The sequence below is a fragment of the Engystomops pustulosus genome, chromosome 7, assembly GCF_040894005.1.
Source record: "Engystomops pustulosus chromosome 7, aEngPut4.maternal, whole genome shotgun sequence".
NCBI lineage: Eukaryota > Metazoa > Chordata > Amphibia > Anura > Leptodactylidae > Engystomops > Engystomops pustulosus.
In genome coordinates this window covers 72050060-72074869 of record NC_092417.1, presented here as the reverse complement: position 1 = coordinate 72074869, position 24810 = coordinate 72050060, and positions in this window count along the sequence as shown.

Sequence of the window (24810 nt, the reverse complement as noted above, 5' to 3'; positions counted from 1 at the left end):
GGTGTGGACAAGAAAATTTCCACAGTGCATATAGTACACTGCATCTTTTGTCCCACTGACTGTGCTACAAACGTTGGGAGGTCCTTACAAGGTAGCTAAAAGAGGCGCGGCTTTCCTTATCCCATGCTGTGAAACTTCATATTTTTCCCCTAGTGGAGCGTCTCCATGTGCCAGAAGGCAGCCTTAATTGGCATTGCCCGTAAAAAGAACTTACTTCATGATTAATATGGAGGTGTTATCTCTAAGTTGCTAAGAGGAAACAGTATCTACCACTACATGGTGACTGTGTGGTGGAAATATTGGTATACCTGGGTTGGGGGTGCACCTACTTGGTTTTGAACCCCTAGCTATGCCTCTAGTCAGGAGGTAAAGTGGTAGAGTAATTTTCTGTAGATCTCTGGTGAGGACAGTAATGTAACAATCCGCAGAATGTCTCACTATGTATCTGTCTGGGTAGAGCAATGGTCTTCAAATCGCTAGAGAGGTTAGTGATGAGATAAAATGCAGCATATATCACTCTGTAACTGCCAGAAGGTGAAGGAGACAGAGACATTGGGGCTCATTTACTAAGGGTCTGTTGGACGCATTTTCGCCGGGTTTCCCGACGATTTCCATTTTGCACCGAATTTCCCCGGGATTTTGGCGCACATGATCGGATTGCACGTGACAGAAATCGGGGGGCGGGCTGTCGGACAACCCGACGGATTCAGACAAACCGCGGAATTTAAAAAGGATTTGTGTCGCAAGATCAACACTCACATACACCAAGAAGAACGAGGTGAACTCAGACAGAGCCAGCGCAAAAGTGACGGATGTAGGAACACTGGTGCACGAGCTTAGTGAATCACGGCAGACCCGAATCCTCGTGGGACAATGCACCACGGGATCGTGACAGGACCGATTGAGTAAATGTGCCCCATTGGAGGAAATGTATCATATGCAGGCACTCTATACAATGGTGTATGATAAGAATCCTTCCCCCCTCGAGCACTGCCAGATACATCAGGAGGCCCTGGCTTGAACGGTTGCAGTCTATAGTCAGAACATAGGCATGAGACAGGAACGGATACAGGTGAAAATAATAAAAATTCCTGGTACTTCACAAGGCATTGCATTTATTTCAGAACTTTCACTCCAGAAAACTGGCATACAAGCCCTGATAAGTCCCCCATTTTTCCACAATTCTAGATTAGTCATTGTTGTAATAATCGGCAAGATCTCCTATTCTGCATCGGTCAGGTGTAGAGGGTTAGAACATTGTTAGTCAGATATCGAATTAGGTAAATTATGTTATAATCTGCAGAAGAAACAGAGCAATGTTCTGCCGATTTCTGGATAGGTTAGTAATGATCTGCAGAAGACATCGCTATGCATCTACATGTAACTGGCGTAATTGTGCTTGTGTCAGACATTGTACCAGACCGCCGTATTCTCCACCTGCCGCGATTTCATTTTACGATCTTGGCGCGCTCGTTAGCGGTGCGGTCTGACATCGCTGTATTTATGTTTAGCATATTCCCAGTATAAATATTTATGCAGAATATTAAGTGCAGTCAATACCAGTACACTCCAAACTCAATAAAGCCATGATTTACAGCATAACGTTCTGCAGAGTGAAATACTGGAGAGCTCATTTTTTACTCTCTCTATGCTAAAAGCGTAAACGGCGCAGCGTAAATGTCACCGTAATTGACATCTTTATAGCAGATTTTTTGCTTCGCTTTTCAAAACTTTGATGAATGTTTTTGTTTTCATGAATGTAAATCATTTAATATTTAATATTGTTTTGTCTTTCAATTGTAGACAGATTTCAGTTTTAGCAATAAATCAGCGTCGGTCAAAATGTCCGGAAGATTGAGCCAAGAACATATGGAATCCCTGCAGAGTGAAGAAGTCAGGTGAGGTGACAGTGAGGTAGAACCTGGCCTCCCTCATCACCGTGACCTGGATACAGGATGGCATGCGGTGCCATGTCCTGCAGGATCATCAACCTCCTCTAGAAAGGAAATTCATTCATTGCAGCTCCCCAGTGCAACAGTGCATGAAAGTATGAGGCAGGGGAGAGGGCTTTCTGTGTAGCTGATAAAATAGGGTGCATACAAAAACAGTCTTATATTTCCTTCACACAAACTTTTCTGCTTCTTTTTGTTTGTTAAAAACTCATGTAAATTTAGTAAATTTGTAGTGATTACCGTATATACTCGAGTATAAGTCGACCTGAGTATAAACTAAGATTCCTAATTTTAACACAAAAAACTGGAAAAACCTATTGACTCGAGTATAAACCGAGTGTGGGAAATGCAAGTATATAGCTAAGTGTATATAGTGGGAAAACTCCTTTAATAGATAGAGATAGATAACATAAGGGATTCAAGATCAGAAGCATTAGAAGCCCTTGAGGTGTCTAATTCCCATATGAGGGGACCAGAAGTATAAATTATGGGTGGGATATATCATACGTTAGCGCACGGAGCACCATGTAGTATGGTGCAATGCTTACCAGCCAAATTTATCAAGGAAGCTCTAGTCTCCTGACTGGGGTTGTGCCGCTGGCATTTCCATGGCAGGTCCGACCTACATAGAAAGGAGTTTTAGCCTAGGCTATGGGTAGTCTGCCAGCGCATGCCAAGAATGCCCCGCTGTGGCCCACTGAGTTTCCGGCAATGCCCCGTCACACACCTCCATGCCTACTCGGCATCAAGGCAGCGTAAAAGGGGAAATTAGGCGCAAAACCTGGCTGTGCACCGAGAACTACGCCTGTTTCAGAGCTTGTATGCCATTTCTGATGTAGATAAAGATAAATAGATCCTTAGAAAAAGTCCAAAGCCAAGTGAATTACGGGAGCTTTATTCTGTGTGCAATGTTTTAGTGGATAACCCTGTATGAAGTTCTGTATGAAAGCAAACAGAGATCTTTAAAATGGAGAATAATTGATACAGAAAGTAAATTGTTGTATAAGGTAACTTTTTATAACATGTAGAATTACATTTATTTGCCTTTACTAGGATATCCCTGTAAACATCCATTTCAAAGGAAGGAACAGTCATGCAGAGATTGGATGTAATAATAAGGCAAGAGATCTACAGTAATTATTAAAACACAATTAACCAAAAAATACAGCATTCTACAGCTTCTGGAACTATTGAAAATGTCTCATTCCAGTATTTCCCGAAGAGAAACACTAAAGACAAATAAAAACTAACAAGTCAATAATGTATTCACATAAAACAGTAACAAGAGGAAGCGAAAAAGGAAGCAGCAGCAAGCGGCAGAATTTACTGAAGACGTAACCTGCAAAATACATAAACATTACAAACTTCAGAAAAGTCACGGGATAGAAATATCATAGACTTACACTTTGTGCCGAGAGAAAAATATCAGGAGGTTGTTACAAAGCAGCCATAAAATTATCAGTGGAGATTGTGGCTCCCTGGGGAAATTTAGTAAACATAAAGCCAATACTAGGCATTTTGGGTTTATCGCTAGGAACACATTCAATTAGAGTGAAATCTGAAAAAGTCAAGACTCTGTCTCAGCGCTGCCTGACTGTGTGTGAGTGAGGAAAAATCCCATCTCGTCTGCTCCCCAGTGAGCAATTTACTAAATAAACTCTCAACTGTAAGAACGGATTCACAGGAAAATCTTCTCTTCAACAAGTCATCTAGACAACAACGTACTAAGTTTTACAAGTTTCTCCAAGTCATTAACTCTCTTTAGAGGATCTCAGGTCAACGCTACTAATGGCTCCATTATCAGTGGTGGGTACTCAACGGGGTAAATAAAACGTGTCAGGGGACTATACTCTAGTGCTGAGTGCTGGGGTATTTAATGCATGGTGCCCATCTGAATAAAAATCTACCACATAAATCAGTACCGGAAACATTTTGTTTCCTTTCATAGGATTCCTGTTCTCAGGCTGCAGGCATTGCAACGCCTGCTGGTTCAGTGTCTGCACAGTCATTAACTCTCTTTTGGAGAACTCGGGTCAAGTCTATGAATGTGTTTACTAGCTACTTTCTGTTAGCTCTCAGGCAGCAGTACCTCTATGGTTAGATCTGGTGACCCTCATTCTCAAACAGTTGATACATTCACCATACAATTCTGTGTATCACGTATCAAAGTTGTCTCCAAAAATTGTCAGCAGCCACTGGCATAAAAAGACTTCAATGGGCCCCAATGCAAACTGTGGATTGGGGCTGCATATACCTAAAGCTTTACCACCATCCCCACTCTAAACATTACACTTGGGAATACACATTTACTATATGTGCTACACATTAGTATCACGGAGAGTAATCAGAGCTGTGTGTTATAACCAGCTGTGCACTTGTGTGACCATTGTCAGATTTCTATCCACTGGAAGTAAACAAACATGATTTCTATAGAATGACAGCAAGCAGAGATCTAGAAAAACGTGAGGAATTGATACAGAAAGTATATTGGAAAATTGTATAACTTTTCACTGTACAAACAATAACATTCATTTCCTAAAATGGTAACACCCCTTTAACTTTTATTGGTATCATAGGTACATAGAATAACCATCAAGTAAAAAGAATATAAAAGTCCATAATGCAGTTTTCAGAATATAACAGCTCTCTGTAGAATCTGATGGGTCTGTGTCTGACTTATTAAACCTTTGTAAATCATAGCAGTGTTCTTGCTTGGCTGGATTTCTGTGGTGTATCAGACCTCACCTTGTATAGAAGGACTTCACATGTCCATTAATGGCAGCATTCAGTTGTCTGGCTGGGGAGGGAGAAAGGGGGAAGTAATGCTGAATGGAGGCGTGAATAATTGGCAGAAGACAGAGACAGGATGTAGACAGGAGCCCCTGAGGCTCATTTGCAAATTTTACTGGAAGGTTTGTTTATTAAAAACATAAAGAACAGCTCCTTTTTCAGGAGACACACACCATCATGTAAATATACTTGGTTGCATCTATCTGGTAGATATCTTTTAATCTTTTATTAGCTTCCCTAGTAGATGATGGCAAGCAGATACTAGTTGGTTCTCATTTACAGTGCTGTCCACATCATTCAGCTGAAAACAGCTTAATATAAATCTAAATAATTCTAAAATATTTTATTTTCTAATTAATTGCTGATGACTTTTAATTTCTAATGACTGGAGAACCTAACATTTCATTGTAGCTCTGTCTGTGTCTCTACAAAGAATGTGCGATTAGTTCATTGGCAGAAATGTTTTATTCATAAAATAAATTATACCATTCATAAAATCCTACCAAAAGACAAAGGTAGAATCTCCACCAAATGTATTACAGTATCATTGTCCAGAATAAAAAGATTGGAACCTTCATTACAGCACATCCTGGGCTGGATGATAGTGCATTTTAAGTTTGACTGAATTCTTGCCCACCATTGTTGTAGAGCTAGAGAAGCCAGGTTTCTGTGTATGGAATTTGCAAATATGTTTACCAGGATGAAAAAAAGGAAATCTAACACTTGCATGGTTATAATCTAAGCTAAATATGCTTACTTGTCGCAGTCTTCTTCCCGCTCCCGGTACATATGATCATAAAGCTTGACACAACGGCATTCCTGTAAATAAAATACTACTAAAAATATGCTATTTTTTTTAAAGTTTTTTTAAGGAAAGCCGGCATGTCAAGTATCTTGCAGATATGTGCCCGCATCGGGGAGAAGACGCCAACAGGTAACTATATTTAGCTTAATTTACTACCACACAAGTGGTAGATTTCCCTTAAATAAGGCAGGGGGTGTCTCATGACCTTTCTAAAAGACCTCATGAAGTTCACTATGCTGTTTTCTAGGCAGATTCTATACTAGGCCTATTCCCTTTGGACCAATGATATTAGTCACAAGAAATTTCTGCTGGTGCCAGATATGAAATATCTGCAGAAAATTGCTAATTATTAGAGATGAGCGAGTATACTCGTCCGAGCTTGATGCTCGTTCGAGTATTAAGGTACTCGAAACGGCTCGTTGCTCGGACGAGTATTTCCCCTGCTCGAGATCGAGCATTTAATTAAAAAAACACAGTGAAGAACAATGAAGAATAGAATAAAAACAGTGAACACAGGATCATTTAAGTGAAAAAGACAGTGAAGAACACAGTGAAGAATAGATTACAGATGTTCGGCACATCTGCTTACTTGTCGGAAGATACGCGCGGAACGGCAGCAGGGAGACATCAAGCAGCAGGGAGACATCAGGCAGCGGGGAGACATCGGGCAGCGGGGAGACATCAAGCAGCAGGGAGACATCAAGCAGCAGGGAGACATCAAGCAGCAGGGAGACATCAAGCAGCAGGGAGACATCGGGCAGCACGGGGGACACAGACATCGGGCAGCACGAGGGACACAGACATCGGGCAGCACGGGGGAGACAGACATCGGGCAGCACGGGGGAGACAGACATCGGGCAGCACGGGGGAGACAGACATCGGGCAGCACGGGGGAGACAGACATCGGGCTTATGTGTTTTAGATCTGTTTTATATGACTGTAATGATGCTAAATTTTTGCAAAATTGTAGATCACAGTCGTACAAACCTGGCATTGTAGACATGACCTGCTATGTACCTGGAGACAGACATCGGGCAGCACGGGGGACACAGACATCGGGCAGCACGGGGGAGACAGACATCGGGCAGTACGGGGGAGACAGACATCGGGCTTATGTGTTTTAGACCTGTTTTATATGACTGTAATGATGCTAAATTTTTGCAAAATTGTAGATCACAGTTGTACAAACCTGGCATTGTAGACATGACCTGCTATGTACCTGGAGACAGACATCGGGCAGCACGGGGGAGACAGACATCGGGCAGCACGGGAGAGACAGACATCGGGCAGCACGGGGGACACAGACATCGGGCAGCACGGGGGAGACAGACATCGGGCAGCACGGGGGAGACAGACATCGGGCAGCACGGGGGAGACAGACATCGGGCAGCACGGGGGAGACAGACATCGGGCTTATGTGTTTTAGACCTGTTTTATATGACTGTAATGATGCTAAATTTTTGCAAAATTGTAGATCACAGTCGTACAAACCTGGCATTGTAGACATGACCTGCTATGTACCTGGAGACAGACATCGGGCAGCACGGGGGAGACAGACATCGGGCAGCACGGGGGAGACAGACATCGGGCAGCACGGGGGAGACAGACATCGGGCAGCACGGGGGAGACAGACATCGGGCAGCACGGGGGAGACAGACATCGGGCAGCACGGGGGAGACAGACATCGGGCAGCACGGGGGAGACAGACATCGGGCAGCACGGGGGAGACTGACATCGGGCAGCACGGGGGAGACAGACATCGGGCAGCACGGGGGAGACAGACATCGGGGAGCACGGGGGAGACAGACATCGGGCAGCACGGGGAGACTTCAGTGGAAGAAGAGGAGCGGATCCCGGGACAGCGTATCACCCCGACAAGTAAGCAGATGTGCAGAACATCTGTAATCTATTCTTCACTGTGTTTTTCACTGCGTTTTTCACTTAAATCATCCTGTGTTCACTGTTTTTATTCTATTCTTCACTGTTCTTTACATCTGTTAACTTGTCAGGAGATAATATACGCACGGAACAGTGAAGAATAGATTGCAGATGTTAGCATACATCTGATCACTTATCAGAAGACATTCTTTTTCAATTAAATAACACATTTTATTCCCGAACCATGGTCCCTTTGAAAAATGCTCGGGTCTCCCATTGACTTCGATGGGGCTCGTTATTCGAGACGAGCACTCGAGCATCTGGAAAAGTTCGTCTCGAATAACGAGCACCCGAGCATTTTAGTGCTCGCTCATCTCTACTAATTATCTAGATATTAGGAAATTATATTAAGAAATCCATTTGCTGAGCTGCTCTTCCCTTCTGCGTCTCACCCTGCGGAATTCTTGAGGAGGGAATCGGCATGGAAGGAGGAATGTGGTGCGGCGGTGACTAACGTTCTGATGTGACACCTCCTGTCACACTAAATGACTTCTCTTCCTCATGTTTCCACGTCGGTTCCTTGGCTGCTCCTCAGGAAGCACAATATTTAGGTGGAACGATAGGAATTATTCACCGACTACAGCAGAGTGATTTCCATACACTGACTTCTGCACCCAGACTAGATCACTGGAGCAGCAAATAGGCAAAAAGAGGAAATTCTTCCTAAATAGCAGGAAGCAGCCATGCAAGAAATAAGACGCAGCTCCCTGAAGGAGACAGCGGATTCCTCACAGCACACCATAATCACCCAGCTAATGAGATTTAATTATCTATTGTATCACAACAATGAGTAACAGGGGAGCTCGGCGCTGCCTGCTGGGGATAGTAGTTCTGGTGTAGAAATAGCTGAGCTGAGACTAAATACAATAATGGAGTGGTCCAGTCCTAGAAACATTAATCGCCTCCAAGCAGCTGTCATGTAAGGAGTGCTGAGGAGGAGGTCTGGGCTCCTGCATGCATTCTCTACTTGGGATCTCAGCAAAAAGACACAAGTGCAAATGCCCGGGGCAAGGTACAATGGAGCTTAGGGCAAACTTGGCTCTTGCCTAAAGCACATCTAGCAGGTTCAGGAATCTTCAATGTATTTGATTTTAAGGGCAAAAGACAAAGAGGCATAAACTTCAGAGGAAACCTTAAGGTGTCTCCTGAGTCTGTATGTCTATGAAGTTTACTATTGGGCTATCAAGGTCATTATAATAATTCAAGGCACATGTTAATATCTGCAGAAAAGCATCAGATTATACCTCAGGAAACTAAGAGGTACTCTTTGAGATTAGAGGGTTAGAATATGACCATTTCTGTTACCATATTTTAGTATAACTTAGAATCTTTTCTAGCATATACAATAATATAATAGATACACATATATGATACATAATGATATGGGTTGTGCCAGTACAAACATCAGAGGTGGACCATACACGTTCTAGTGCACCAGAATTCTCCAGAGTTCAATTTGGGATCTGTTCGCTCCCACCATATACTACATTACTACAGAATAGTAGGACATGGTAAATTGGCTACTTATCTGTAGCATTGTGCCACTGTCAGATGTCAACCAGATTTTATGACAGAAAGCCAATGAATGAAGTCCGGGTTTGGGTTCTAATTATGCTGACACTAGTTAAATTGTGTGGACAGTGTCTAATTATATTACGGTATTTGGGACACGATTTGGTGCTTATATGTGGCCACCGTATCACTATTATGTTGACACTATTAATGGGGTATTATTATGGGGCATTAACAGTGTCATAAAGGCCTTGGGTTTTATTGAAGCAACATTATAATAACTTATTTGGCTACTGTTTTGCTCCTTTACCCCCTCATTATTGTAATTCAGTCTCCATTTCCACAAAATCTAGAAAACATCCTAATTTGCCCAACACCTCCACAGACCTTGATCCTGCTGTGCTGATGTATCAACAGACGCATGAAGGTCTATACCGGTATTATGTTTTCAACATTTGTTCTGTTTAAAATACAAGGTACATTAAATTATTTTCTCAAATCACCATAGAAACTGAGGTCTACTTTATGTGTCATCAACAGGAAAGAGGAGGAAGATACTAGCTGCTGCAGAACTTCTAGTCTCTCGGATTATTATTATTATGTATCATTTTGGTTTCATTTTTGTATGCGCATCTGTAATCCATGTTATTTCTGTCCACTATATGGTTCATACTGTTCAGTCGTTGCAACTTCAGACACATGACCAAACTCTATATTCCACAGATATCATTATACTTCTGTTTTATTAGTGACCATTTTTTATTAAATTCTATAGTTCACTCAAATGCCGATGGTTGTTCTGAAGCTAAAGTATAGTAAAAGTCTGTGCAAGTCTCATGTCATGGTTGGAGAGGTGTTCTTGGCATGGCAAGCCCCTTTAACCAGTGACATGTCAGTGGTATTCAGGGAAGAACGTGGTCAATTACGTAATGAGTGCAGGTAAACACTCAGCGCTCTGACTCAGGGCTGGGCAAGTCAACTTTGCCCTAGACAAAGAAGCTAAATTGAGCCCCACAGCCCCGTTTTTTTGGGGGGAGATTGGCTTGTTGTGTCTTGCTTTCTCCCACCTAATGTACCTAGCCCTGACACACTTCAGCTGGAGAACAGCCAAGGAATCAGAACCAGGAGGAGGGATCAGCTTCCTGCTGCCTCCATACATGTCTGCTTTTCCTTTTACAGCCCCTCCTCCTAGTCAGCTCAGAGCTGGAAGAAGAGTACTGCTGCGGTGGAACAAGGCAAGGAACATTTTTCTTGCTTACTGTTTAGAAACAGGAGAGGGCCTTAATATGTGGATGCAGACGACAGGGGGCCACAATATGAGGGGGATGGAGGGAGTGCTATATGCTATATATATCTATATGCTTGTATTTTTGATGCTCCAATAGACTCTCCGGGTAAGCAGCAGGATGGCGTTTTTTTGTGTAAAAACTCATAAACAAAAGTTTGCAGGTTCTTCATAATTATGCAGGCACGCGGCAGGACCGCCCACGCCCAATCACTCCGCCTGCCTCCGCGTCACTCTATACCCTCTCCACACACCCATGACATGGAGGTGATGTAGTTGCTGTAAGAATCACAATTTCTTACACTATGCAAGAATTTGCAATTCTTTCACTGCTTTTATGCAAGAAAATATCTTAATATAAGTTAATAAGTTAATATTAATTAATGTTTCGGTAGTAAGCAAGTACATGTTGGGATAGAGCATGTAGGTGTACACTACTGAGAATTTGGTAGATATACATTGGAGCCCGTATAACGGATTTATGATATACGGTAGCTAGCAACGCCCCTGGGGTTGTACTTAGGGTGGGTTCATTTCACATTCTTTCTATACGCTACTCGTATGTGTCGGGAAAGCAATGTATGCTTAGCGTATACATTGACAAATAGTAGCAGGCAGAGGCAAAGTTGTTGTGCATATAAGAACAGTGACATCACTGGGGGAACAACCCGTTCATCTGCAGCAGCCAATAGACATTCAGTGGGATATGTTCTTACCATCAGTACATTGTGAGGACAAGAAAAAATTCTCCTGATGTGTCCTTACAACATATGGCTATTAACGTAGTGTGAATCCAGTCTTACCATGGTAAACTTGCTATTTGTGGCCAACCCCTTTATTTTTATTTTTACGTTCTTATAATGAAAGGTCCTCCGGTTTCCTCCCACACTCCAAAACAAACAGGTAGGTTGATCAAATTGTGACCCCATTGGGGACAGGAACCAATTTGGCAAGCTCTGTGCGGCACTGTGTAATCTATGTGTGTGTTATATAAATAAAGGAATTATTATTAATTATTATAATGAAAAGCCTAATGCAGATGTGATTCTACTGTAAAATGTTACCACTTGGGTAATTTTTAATAAATATGCAATTTAAACTACATTGGGAGTCATTTATCTTAGAATGTTCTCTTATTTTTGGTGGTTATTTTTTATTGTTGATTTTTTTGTGTCTAATTTTAATCTGTCATTTCGCTTTTTTGTTGCTTTATTTCAATTGGAGCAATTTGCTCTGTTCAAAATGTCACAAATCACACGCTGGTTCATAAAGCAGGTTAAGCGACATTACTTCTTCCATGAAAGAAACTTGCTAATGCCAAGGTTTTGCGCCTTTTTGGCAAATCTAAACCAATTAGATCCCAACTGCTAAAAACCATATCTGCCAGTCAAATATAAATATGGCAGACATGGAGTAGATACAAAGTTGTTGAACGTTGAAAAGCTAGTGATTTTTCCCAAAGAAAGAAAAACAACAAAATCTATGATAAATTACCCACATTCACACACAACACAATGAGACACTATGACATAGATACCATACAAGGGCATCTGAAAGCTTTTAGTAAGTTGGAGAGTTTTTATTTAAAACGTCTTCATATTCTACCTTACCCCGTTACCTTATTACTATGATGGTCATTCTGAACCACCAATCTAATAAAATTTAGACTGGCTAAGAAGTTACCGGTACTCAATTCTTACTTACTTTAGACATCCTCAATACTCAATGGGGGTCATTTACTAAGGGCCCGAATCATGTTTTTCCGGCGGGTTACCCAAATTTTTCCGTTGTGAGGCGATTTTCCCTTAATTGCACCGGCGTGCACATGATGGAAATCGGGGCAGTGGCCGTCCGGAAACCCAACGGATTCGGAAAAAACACTGCATTCAAAAAAAAAAAAGTGTCTTGACACGCACTTACCTGCACCTGGCCTGGCTTGGTGAACTTTAGTGCACTCCGACGAACTTCAGTGAAGCAGCGACATCTAGTGGACATCGGGGGAACTACCTTAGTGAATCGCCGGAAGACCCGAATTCTCCACACAGAACGCGCCGCTGGATCGCAAATGGACCGGGTAAGTAAATCTGCCCCAATGCTTTACATTTGTGTCAAGTTGGTCTTGATGCTTTCGAGGTGCCTGTTGTAGGCACAGCTATAACAGTTATCAGTTGTGTCTTCAATTAAGATTTATTGTTAATCCAAGTTCTTATGACAATCCAACATTTTTAAAATCCAATTGTCACAGAGACCAAAAAAAATTTGGCTGGGGTTACTATTATAAAATATACAGTTCTTACTTACATACAAATTCAACTTAAGAACAAACCTACAGAACCTGTCTTGTATGTAACCCGGGAACTGCCTGTACTAGTCAGTACAGTATATAATAACATAATAAAGTGCATATAGAAGGGCATGTTTCAAGTGGCAGGAGGGATTATCTGTGGAGGAGAAGAGTGAGTAGGAGCAAGACAAAGGATGTGGCATAGAGCAGTGGCGTAACAATAGCCGTAGCAGCCGTTGCTACGGGCCCGGGCGGCACAGGTGCCCGGGTTGAAAAGCCAAGATGGGACCGCCCTTGTAGAGTAATATGGACCACTGTGCCGTCCCTCTGTCCCTGTCCGCCCACTTCATCTGCAGACCACCGGACTTGGCCTCTTCATTTGTTGGCGCTCAGCCCGCCCACTTCTTTTGGCGCGACCGCCCCGACGGCTCCAGCAGCCCGCCAGCCTAGTCCCCCCGAGGTAGCCTGCCCCAGTCTGTTTGCGGGCGCTTGGCCTACTTCTTCTGCGGCTGCTGGCCTTGTCCATCGGCAGCTGCCTGGCCGGTCTACTTCTTCCGCGGCTCCCCATCTGGCCCACTTCTTCCGCGTCTCCCCGTCCGGCCCACTCCATCCGCGGCTCCCCGTCCGGCCCACTCCATCCGCGGCTTCCCGTCCGGCCCACTCCATCCGCGGCTCCCCGTCCGGCCCACTCCATCCGGCCCGCTCCATCCGCGGCTCCCCGTCCGGCCCACTCCATCCGGCCCACTCCATCCGCGGCTCCCCGTCCGGCCCACTCCATCCGGCCCACTCCTTCCACGGCTCCCTGTCCGGAAGTCGCTATATATGTACGATTAATGTATGTATGCTGTATGTGTGTATTTTCTGTATGTGCTGTATGTATGTATGTGCTATATGTATGTATGTGCTGTATGTATTTATGTGCTATATGTATGTATGTGCTGTAAGTATTTATGTGCTATATGTATGTATGTGTGTATGTGCTATATGTATGTATGTATGTGCCGTATGTATTTATGTGCTGTATGTATGTTTATGCTGTATGTATGTGCTGTATGTATTTATGTGCTGTATGTATGTTTATGCTGTATGTATGTGCTGTATGTATGTATGTGCTGTACAATATATACTGTATAGTATATACTGTATGTGTGTGTATTTGCTGTATGTATGTTTGTGTATATGCTGTATATACCTTATGTATTTGTGTATGTATATGCAGTATGTGTGTATGTGTATACTGTGTGTATGTGTATATGCTGTATATACTGTATGTGTGGTTATATGCTGTATGTAGACACATGCATATAAATATTTATATGTATATGGTGTATGTGTGTATCTGCTGTACATACTGTATATTTGTGTATCTGCTGTATGTATATGCATTATGTATGTATACACTCTATATACTGTATGTATGTGTGTATGTGTGTGTATGTGTGTATGATGTATATAGATTCAGTATGTGTATATGGTGTTTTTATACTGCATGTATACATATTGGGTGTATACCGTATGTAAGAGAATGTGATGTATGTATGCTATATGGATGTATATAAATAGTATGTATGAAACTTTGATGCATATAAACTGTATGTATTAGTGTATAAATGTATATATTAGTACATAAATGTGTGCATATGAGTGTATACAAATGTATGTAAGTATGAGTATATAAAAGTGAGTGTAGAATGTTATGTGTGTGTATTTAAGTGTATAAATGTGTGTGATTGTATAAACATGTATGTATGCATGAATATTTTTAAGAAGGAGGGGGGCCCCATGCAGAAATCTGCTATGGGGCCCTGACTCTCCTAGTTACGCCACTGGCATAGAGCATGCAAATTTTACGTGCGCCACAGCTTTCACCATCCTTTTTGCGTTCCCTTTCCACAGTCAGTTTGGATACTGATGCTAAAGCAAAAACATTACCTTTAATACCCATTACTTTCAATACAAGGAACTTTGATCATGTTTCCATTATATGCAAAGTGTAACAAAACGGTTGGGACGTTGGAATATCCCACCAAATACATATCAGATCGAAAAATATTTTTTAAAATATCTATCTAATGATAACAAACTCGGCCTCCTACCCCCACCTCCTGGGTGTGGGGCAGGGGGCAACTTTAAAATTTTTCGCAGAATTGGATTCCCCAGAAATCAGATTCAATCTACAATTCAAATAAATTTCAGATGGCGCTGTAATTGTCAGAAATCAAACTTGGTGAAAAAAAAGTTCAAAAATGGGGATATTTTGAGGAATACACATTGCATAGAAAAACAAAAAATTATATGACGAATAAATCTATCCCATGGTACCAAACTTGACCCTGTATTTTAAACCCCCTGAGGTGAAGTGAGGGGAATCAAATTTTTTACGTAGAAACTACATTCGTAACCCAGGAACAATGATTTGTATAGTAGTTTTCTGTTCTCTTCGGGGACTGGCGTAATGTGTGTCCCTTTGACTCTCACACATAGGAGAGTGGGATTAACTTAAGTCTCCTCCCCTCTTAAGATGGCAATTTTTCCTGTTGCCAACAAAATGTAGAATGCTCTACATTAAGTGCTCGATTTTGGTAACAATGGATAGCTTTTCGAAAATGACTGGGGAATCACAAAAAGTGGGTTCCCATTTAAGATTTTAAAGCTGCCCCCGCTTCCAGGGGTGGGGGCAGGAAGGGGGGAGTTTGGTATCATTGCCTAGATTTTTGGAAAATATTTGACACGTAGAGTGGGGACATCAGAATCATGAAGTCTAAGGAACTACCCGAGGAGCTTAGAGACAGAATTGTGGCAGTGTCCCACTGCACAGCATGATAGAAGAGAATTGTGAAAAAATCACAGCTTGTACGCCTGTTAATAAATCGACCAAAATGTCTTTTGGAAAGTTGCTGAACTGTTTCTTATAAAATGATCAAGCTTAATTTGCAGATGACAGTACTCCAACCATTTTGAATGGAAAGTTTATGTTATTAAGTCAACTTATGCAAAGAAGGGACTCCGCCTCGAGCCAATATTTCTCCGGCTTCTGTAGACGCAAGGACGTGAAGTGAATTGAATTTCATGGATGAAGTGTGGTAACAATAAGTGGCCATTTAAATCGCCTGCACAAATGACATCAGCTTCAGCCCCATCACACGGGTCTATTGTTCTGGCATCATGGATCAGACACCGCCACGTCTAAAAATATATCACGCTCAGGAAAATCTATTAATTTCACTGTATCGTCTGGGTTATTTTAACATGGAATCAATTTTCTTTCTCTTTGTTGTAAGAACACAAATATTCTGTTTTTTACACCTTAGTTCGCCATTGAAATGTAATAAAGGCCATGCATAAAGTGTTCACAATTCTCCTCATATCTTGCAGGGATTGTAATTACAGGAGAGCCCAATGTGAGGCCAATAATACGTTCCCCCCCCCCTTCTCCCTCCCTATCCGCTTGCCATTGTTTTCAGCTCACAGTAAAACTAAAATTTATTTTGAAAAATTGATTTTTTTTTTATGCCGCTCTTTGTTGTTGAGTTATAGATCTCATAAGAAAAGGCATTGTAATTTTGCAATGAAAAATCCTTTGGATCATTCAGATCAAAATTTCAAGATATTTTACCACCATATACGTTTATAGTACATCAATGATGTATGTAAATTAACTATTGTCATAAAAGTTTAGGATTTTAGGAACATTGCTTGTGGTCTACAGTAGGGAAAAAAGTTTATATTTTTGGATGCCTGTGAAGAGTTTAAGGGTTAAAATTACATCCCAATTGCTCTAAAGGAAGGAAAGAAGTTAATAAAACACTGTAATCTTCAAGTGATCTGTGGTGATTTTAAGGGCGTATACTTCTTGTAAAAGTGGACCCCCAAGGACAATGTCACAACCTCTGTGGCTAGTTATCACTCAGCTTTCCTGAAAACAGTAATATGTGGGTATGAAACATCATAGATTAAGTAGATTTATCACTGGCAACCAACAGGGGCCACAACCTATGTGTCTTATAGAGGAAGCCATATTGGTCATCACACCACTTTCCCAGAAGCCAATAGAGAACTGAATTGAATTCTAACCATCTTGCCTTCAGGAAAGGTGATATTCTGTATATATATGGCCTTTCCTGTAGACACAAAGAATAATACAATTACAGAAGAAGAAATAGTAAAATACTGTTTTAGGGACTCTCTTTCAGACCGTTGTGCCCTTGAGCATTGAGTATGTCAAAGTCATCAGTGTCCAGGACTTATAACACCAAATTGAAAACTTTACAAAGAGTTTGTTGAACTATTAAGACCTCTTGGTAAAGCTGAATGGCCCCGAGTATAGGAAAGGGTTAAGGCCTGATGAAATGTCTCCTTCTGAGGAGGCTGCGGTGAGGCCGGCATCATGTCATCATTGTCAGCTCCCAGCAGAACAGCCTTTTATTAAGTCATTAACAATAAAGCCGCGTCAAAGCGAAGAGCATCAGATAGCGGCTCGGTGGAATCAGACACTACATCACCGCTTTATTGTGGAGATAGCTTTCACCAAAACATAAGTGCTTCTCCAACCTTGCCTGACCCCATATGAAGAGCTGCGCCCGAACACCTTGAAGTATTCAATTCCAGGATTCAGACCTACTTAGCGAGATTTAAGAGACTTCCTGAGAGCAGTTCTCCATTTAACAACTTTCACTGCAACTTTCAAAGCTACTTTCTTCACTATTTAAGATAAGTTTAGTATCATCACACATCTTTTTGGCAAATCTAACTGCAAACCGACTGAAGTGGGTCTCAACGTTGTATGGAGGCTGACTAAGGTCCAGCCATAAGGGGTACAGAGGTGGAAATCATCACCTATTTTGCACATTTTCAGCTTTCTGGTACAGTTTGGTGACAGCAGATATTGCTGCCATTCTCCTGCATTAGGGATCCCCTGTATACGCCTGAAGGGGAAATCTGCTTTGTTACATTCTTTGTAATAGTTCTATTTTTACAATTTGGATGGGGTTTTTTTTATCCTTGTAATACAAAACAGCAAGGGGTTCCTGGAAAGAGCACTATGCTTCCCAATAGCTAAGAGCTAGAGGCAATATTAGGATGGATGGTAGCCTGTATGGATTTGTTTTAGGGAATATATCTACCTAAGGCGACTACTTTTCTGGTACAATAGATTTAAATATTCACATCCCACTTCACTTATGGCTGATCTCCCAGAGAATGCAACAATTAACATGTCATGTTATCGCCCTACCACAGTGGTGGCGAACCTATGGCACGGGTGCCAGAGGTGGCACTCGGAGCCCTTTCTGTGGGCACCCAGGCCATCACCAGAGAGGACTCCAGGTATCTTCCTACAGTCCCAGACAGCCCAGGACTTGCTGTGCACAGAGTTATTTTAACATGGCAGCTCTACCTGGGACTATTGGATGAGTGGAGCGGGCAGATCTGGATTATCTTCCAGTCAATTCTTCCTGTTTATGGGACCCTGGAGGGAAGCTACAATGATCATCCAAATTTCTTCTATTTTCTGCTTTATTGGTGTCCTCAGGGTGCTGATATGAATGAAAACTGTGACAGAGAAGGGAGTATAAATCAGAAATTAAATTTCTATGTTGGCGCTGTGCTATAAATAAGTGGGACTTGGTTGTAGTTTGGGCACTCAGTCACTAAAAGGTTCACCATCACTGCCCTACCATGACAGCATCAGAGAGAAGGAATCTAGTAGGGCTTCTGTGCAGTCTCAGCGCCCCTTCTATATCCATTCACACAGTGTTATTACTGGAGGGGGAATCGACTAAGAAGCAGCAGGGACCATGTAGTTGGAAGCCATAAAATCAATTATCTCAGTCCCTTATATTCACTCTCATAGACAGCTTCAGAAGTAGAGCTGGTCCATGTGCCCACCCTTTTGCAGGTTTATTGTACATATCATGAAAGTTTTGTAGTTGTTAATTAGGCCTCATTAGGTTTCTTGCAGATGGAGCCCCATCTGGCTCCTCAGTGGTTTTCTTTAAACTCTGAGTAATATTGGGTCAAAATTCAACAATTAATAAAGTCTATGTGGGACAGGGGACATCTGGCATCATACATCTTTTAGTGACCACCCACCCCTTGTCTTCTGCTTTTTGGAGCTTCTTCTGGTGTCCTGTTTGAATGGAGACTCCAGAGAATTTAGGGAACTCTGAATAATGGTATAATGAAGAAAAATCTGATCCCTCTGAAGAGTCAGATCTCTGGGATCATAGCAGTGACCTTTCTGTGTTTTGTTCTATTTCTCATTCAGAAGACATATTTCTTACAAGTCTGGGAGGACAATCTGCAAATTATAAACCTCAGGACATTAATAATGCATCAAAGTAAACTGCAATACAAAATCACATCTGGGGGTCCTGATGATTTTTAAAAAAGAAAGAATTATTATAGCTTGAATATTAGTAGTAGAAGAGCAGTAGGTTTCTGGTAGTATCTTCATAATTGGATCTACAACTTTCTGCTTAGGGGCAAATTTACTTAAATTGTCTAAAAGTTAGGCAAAGTGCAAAGCTAAAGTTAAAGCAGTGTAGTCTACTCTTTGGAGGAGATGTATCTTATTTATTTATTTTTTGTTGGCATAATTGAAACTTTTGGTGGGTCTTTTGTGCCTTATGTATGTTCATGTGTTTCTTCTTGTGTTACTTCTTGGTTTAGCTTTTTCTGTCCTGGTAGGTGCAACTTTTGGTGTTTTATTTAGACTTTTTGTTGCAAATGTCTCAATCCGCATTAGCACAAGGACACTCCTATAAATTTTGAAGATATGCATTTGAGGACCTGCATAGAGATTGCACACATGGCAGGTGCAATGCATTTTTTTTAATGCATTGCAGAAACGCCTGCGTTTTAATTTGTACAATGAAAGTTTTTTACTTCATTGATGGAATAGTAAGCACCTGTGTTAACATTTTCACACCTGCCATCAACAAAGTAAAAAGCTTTCAAACAGCCAAAAGCATGGTAACATGGAAAACACACGAGTTTCTGCAATGTGTTTAAAAAATTCATCGAAAACACCATGGGGCACATTTACTTACCAGTCCGCGGAGTTCACCGAAAGTGCATTGTCCGACAATTCTGCACTGTGCCGTGATTCACTAAGATCGTGCACCCAATATCCAGCAGGTGTCTCTTCCCCGCTTAGGTCCGCCGGAGTTCACCTTCTTCTTCCTGGTGCATGTAAGTGCATTGTCTTGCAACACAATTTGAAAGTTAAATCCCGCTCTCAGTCCGAACGGCACGTCCCCCAATTTGTGTTATACAGTCAGTGCAGCTGCGACATAAAATGATCGCGTGCGAAACAGTCCCATCACAGACACCTGTTAATTACCTGTCAAAGTCATGTAATCCCCAAAAAGGGTGCAAAGTCCAACGAAAGTGCGATCCGCAACCCTAAGTAAATAAGGCCCATGTGTGAACGCACCCTGAAATTAACTAAACCTAGAAATTACAATTTACATAAAAACATGTAATTGGAAAACAAAACAAAAGATCAAAACAAGCTAAATTAAGAAGTAACCAATACATTTAAATAAACTGTAAATGCAAAAATGTTTACATTAAAAGAACTATTTACAATTTACATGTTGAAACAGGGTCCAAGAAAAAACATGTCATTTACTGCCATTCCCAGTATAATTACCTCGCAGGAATACAGGGGAAAAATTTGCAGTCGCAGAAATAGACAAAAAAATGATACATAATGCAAATGTCTTACAGAACACCTGGACAATAAAGTAAATAAAGAGAAATAAAGAAAAAAATAAAGAAAAAAAATAAGTCACACTGCACAAGGTGCAGACCAAGGTGTACTTGAGAAACTAAAGCAAAAGTTGCAGCAAAAATTCAGAAAGAAATTTAAAAAGTGGCAAAAATTAAAGACGTGCAGAAATAAAGATTAGTGTCTGATGTGGATGATAAATCTATGCACTATTACACCGTCTTATCTAATATTGCACCTCCTATTTATTGCCTTTGTTTCCAGAAAATTGAGTTCTACATTGTTGGGCACTGCATTGCAACTTAGACATGCCGATTTCATGGTAAGCCACACCCCTTGCCATATAGTTGTTTCAAAAGTTTCTATAACAATTAGGGGTCATTTATCTTATGTTTTATACAGGAGCACAAAGGTGGGGGCTGGGACCTGAGAAGTTTGCATCACATGTTGTTTTTTGAAATGCATCCAAACAAAAGGCCAACCCCTTGGACTACACAGAGGATTCTGGTAGGGTGCAAGGTAAGTTATAACACAAGATTAAATTCTACTGCAAATGCTTAGAAAAGGCAGAAAGACATATTCATAATGCAGCTGTAATGGGCATCTGTCTTTAGTTAAAATGAGGTCTCTGGTGACAGGTTCCCTTCAAAATCCAAATGTGGATGTATAAAAATGGCATAAATCGTGGTTAAAAATATGTAAATGAATTCCAGTTCCGATAGGTAGGTAAAAACTTTAGAAGGGGTTGCAGAAGACTTTGTGATTATTGTGACTTTTTCACAAAAAGTCACAAGAAGCCCAGAGACTCAGCTGCCTGATATATCAACCTCTAAGATATATAAAACAAGTTTAAAACTTGGAATATCCAAAAGAGACATGCACAAATGTCCTGACTTAAGATAAATGGCCCCTTAGAATACATGGTGAAAAACATGTTAGACTTAAGTTCATTTCACTCAGTTTATCTTCCCCTTTCATTCTTTATTTTCAATACCTATTTACTTTCAAGAAATAGAAAAATGTATTATTTGTTACACATTTGTCTTCTTTACAAAGTAAACTTTAAAGGGGTTTTTCCACGAAATAAAATTCTGACATTTCAATCTCCTAGTGATGTTAACACAATAAAGATCATTTTAACCCCTTACTTTATACTCCCTAGGCTGGTAAATGCAAAATCCCAGCGTGTGGGCAGGGAGTCTCTAAGCAGACACATTATGCACCATCTAGTTCTGTGGCACACTGATGCATAGAAGGTGAGATGAGACAGATCAGAGATGCCTATTACACAAAGGCATGCCAGAAAAAGGCTGACAGACTTTTACACTATCAGCTCTGCTACATCTCACAGATATGTGCCTGCCTCTCTCTTCCCCGGATCACTTATCTCCTTGTAGTTTGTAACACCTCTCTGCTCACAATGTGCTGGCAGGAAGTGAATCAGTGAGAGTCTCTGTGCTCCGAGCAGGGAGCGTAGCTACAGGCTCAGAGCAGAAAGACACAGAAACTCAGCTGCACAATCTCACACAGAAATCCAAGATGGCGGCCACCCGACCCAAAGTCAGAAGTTACAGGGTCATGTCTAGAGGCAACACTGAAGCAGGACTGATCGATACAGGTTGGACTTATATCTGTGAAATACTGCATTTTTGTTAATAACAGTGAATTAGAGAATGTGTTATTTTGTTATCTTGAGTACAAGAAACGTTTCTTCTTGGGAATACCCCAATTCTGATGGGTCTGTTTTTTGTACCTAAAGGACTGCAGATAGACCCATAATAGGGCATGTAGATATATGATTAAATATTGCAAAAAGTTCGACCTCCGGAAAAAGAACAGGGACAAAAAAGAAGAAACAGAGGAGCTACTGAACCGGCACTCTCCCACTATAGTAACCAATTCACACAGATAAAAAAGGTCAGTGCTCAACTCTTCTAAGTCACAATTCACATTCAGTAGGTAATCTCACCACCTTCCCTTCAGTTAGAAATTGAGGATCTCCTACCTTTTCTTCGTTCTCCCAAACACTGGATTAACAGTGTAAAAAACGCCAAACACCTCGCCCGACCCAGGTTTTGCCTCTTCAGGCTTCTTCTGGAGCATGGGTGTTCAGCGCTATCACAGGTGTTTTAAATCCAAAAATTTGCATAAGTACAACACATGCTGTTTAGAACAAACTTCATAAAAACATTAAAAGCATTAAGAACATAAAAAAATTGTTTTTTAATGTTCTTAATGCTTTTAATGTTTTTATGAAGTTTGTTCTAAAGAGCATGTGTTGTACTTATGCAAATTTTTGGATTTAAAACACCTGTGATAGCGCTGAACACCCATGCTCCAGAAGAAGCCTGAAGAGGCGAAACCTGGGTCGGGCGAGGTGTTAAGCTGTCACTTCCGATAGCTAAATCCACATTTCTCATGTGACTCTAGATGTGGTAGACAAATTTATGAAGAGAAACTTTTAAAAAAGAAGCTAAAATGTACTCTAGTCCCCTCCTGGCACAGGAGAAATATAGAAACTAGCTGCACAAACTTTACCACCTGTCTAAGACATTATAATGGATCTGCCGTAATGGTCTTGGACGCTATTGGAGGCAACCAATTTCCACAACCTCCTGGTCCATGTTTTTCAAAGAAACATAAAATTGCACATTTGTTCTGTAATGATTTTTTATATATTTATGTGATCCCAGGGAATCACTGACTTAAACATAGAATTAACAGATATGTACTATATATATAGCTAAATCATTACAGTATTACTATGTCTCCCAAAGGAAACACTCAGAGCTCAGAAAATTTTCTTTGTTTGACAAAGTAAAATTTGCAGGATCAAAATGTGAAATATAAAGTCTACAGCGCTCCCCAGTGGCCACAGCGTTCCATTCATGTCCAAACTGATCAGTGCTGATCGTTATCCATGCCAATACAGAGACTAGACATATTTTATAACAGCAGACGTTATTCCTAAAACACATTTAAAACCTGCATTATTACAACTACACTCATCATCCACCCACAGCATGATTACTACCATTCTACCCCATGAAACTACTAGCACCCTCATGTAGGGTATGGAATGTTTCTATATGAAATCTCATCCATTTACTTATGGAAAAACCACCTCCAGAGTCATATGCAAATGAAAAGAGAAGCGTCATGTTTTGACTGAGATGACTCAAGTTTGGAGACGGAAAAGGAGGATGTTAGTCGGTGCCAAAATGTCCCTCTATCCGCAGTTGGCAGAATAGCAGGCATTAATTTTGTGTTTCCTGTGTGTGAATTGCGGCTTAGGCCTTTGCTGTGTTTGGATTGATTGAGCCACACCCTACTCTCTGCAGTTCAGCCCTGTCCAGCAAGGGTTACTAGCCAGACAGACAGCTGCCACGCCTAGTCCCATCAGACCTTGCTGGTTATTCAGTCTTCTGCTATCTAGTGCTCCTGCTATTCTGTGTATTTGACTTCTGCTTTGCCTACCAACCATTCAACTGCTATTCGTTTCTATGCTTTTGCCACCGTCTTGGTTTTGACCCGGTTTTGTCCGGCGTGAACACTGGTCTATATCTGAATTCCTGTTACCTGTCCGCTTCAACATCTATCAGCTGCCAGACTAAGTAAGTTTACCCTGTCACCTTATAGGGTCACTCAGGGACCATTAGTTACTTTCCTGATAGCGGGTTTGTCCTTGTCAGGGCGGCTTATCTGCTCTTAGGTGGTGACACACATGGCGTTTTTAGGCTGTTTTTGGGCCGTTTTTAGTTAGATCGTAAAAAAACGCATGCGTTAAAAAATGCATGTGTTTTTGGCAGGTTTGACCAATTATCTTAATACAAACTGGTAAAAAAACGCATGCGTTTTTTACAATCTGAAAACACACTAACTAAAAACGGCTCAAAAACGGCCTAACAATCCCATGTGTGTCACCACCCTTAGGAATGGCCATAGCCTGTAGGGATGTTGCAGGGTGAGTTCGCCACCACTTACCCAGTCAGACAGCTAGCACCAAGCCTGGTTGTGGTTGCGCTATTGCTGTACAGGTTTATCACAGAGGGTCAATACAGACACCGCTAACTAGGTTTAAAGAGAAAAATATTATCTTTCATATCACATTGCATTTGTTTGTTGGCCCTAAAGGAGCAGAGATGCAGGCAGTTAAAGAAATATGTGGATCTTTATCTGCAGCTCACATTTACTACAATGTCTTTAACTGCTTGTATCTCTGGGTCTGTAGCTCACAGAACCACAAGCCTGATGCTATCTGAAAAATAAAATCCTTTTCTTTAATATGACACAAAAAGCAATGGTCTATGCGTCTGAAGTGATACTCCCCCTGCAGCCTCTAAACTTGACTCATCTCTGCTCATTTTCACATGAATGGAGGTGATTTTTTTTTTTATAGATAAGTATAATGAAAGTGGAATTGTAAAGAGGACATTTCAGTCCCTATCTGAGGGGGTTGGTATTTTAATGTGGTAGATATGGTGACAGTGTCCCTTTACAGCAGGGAATTGG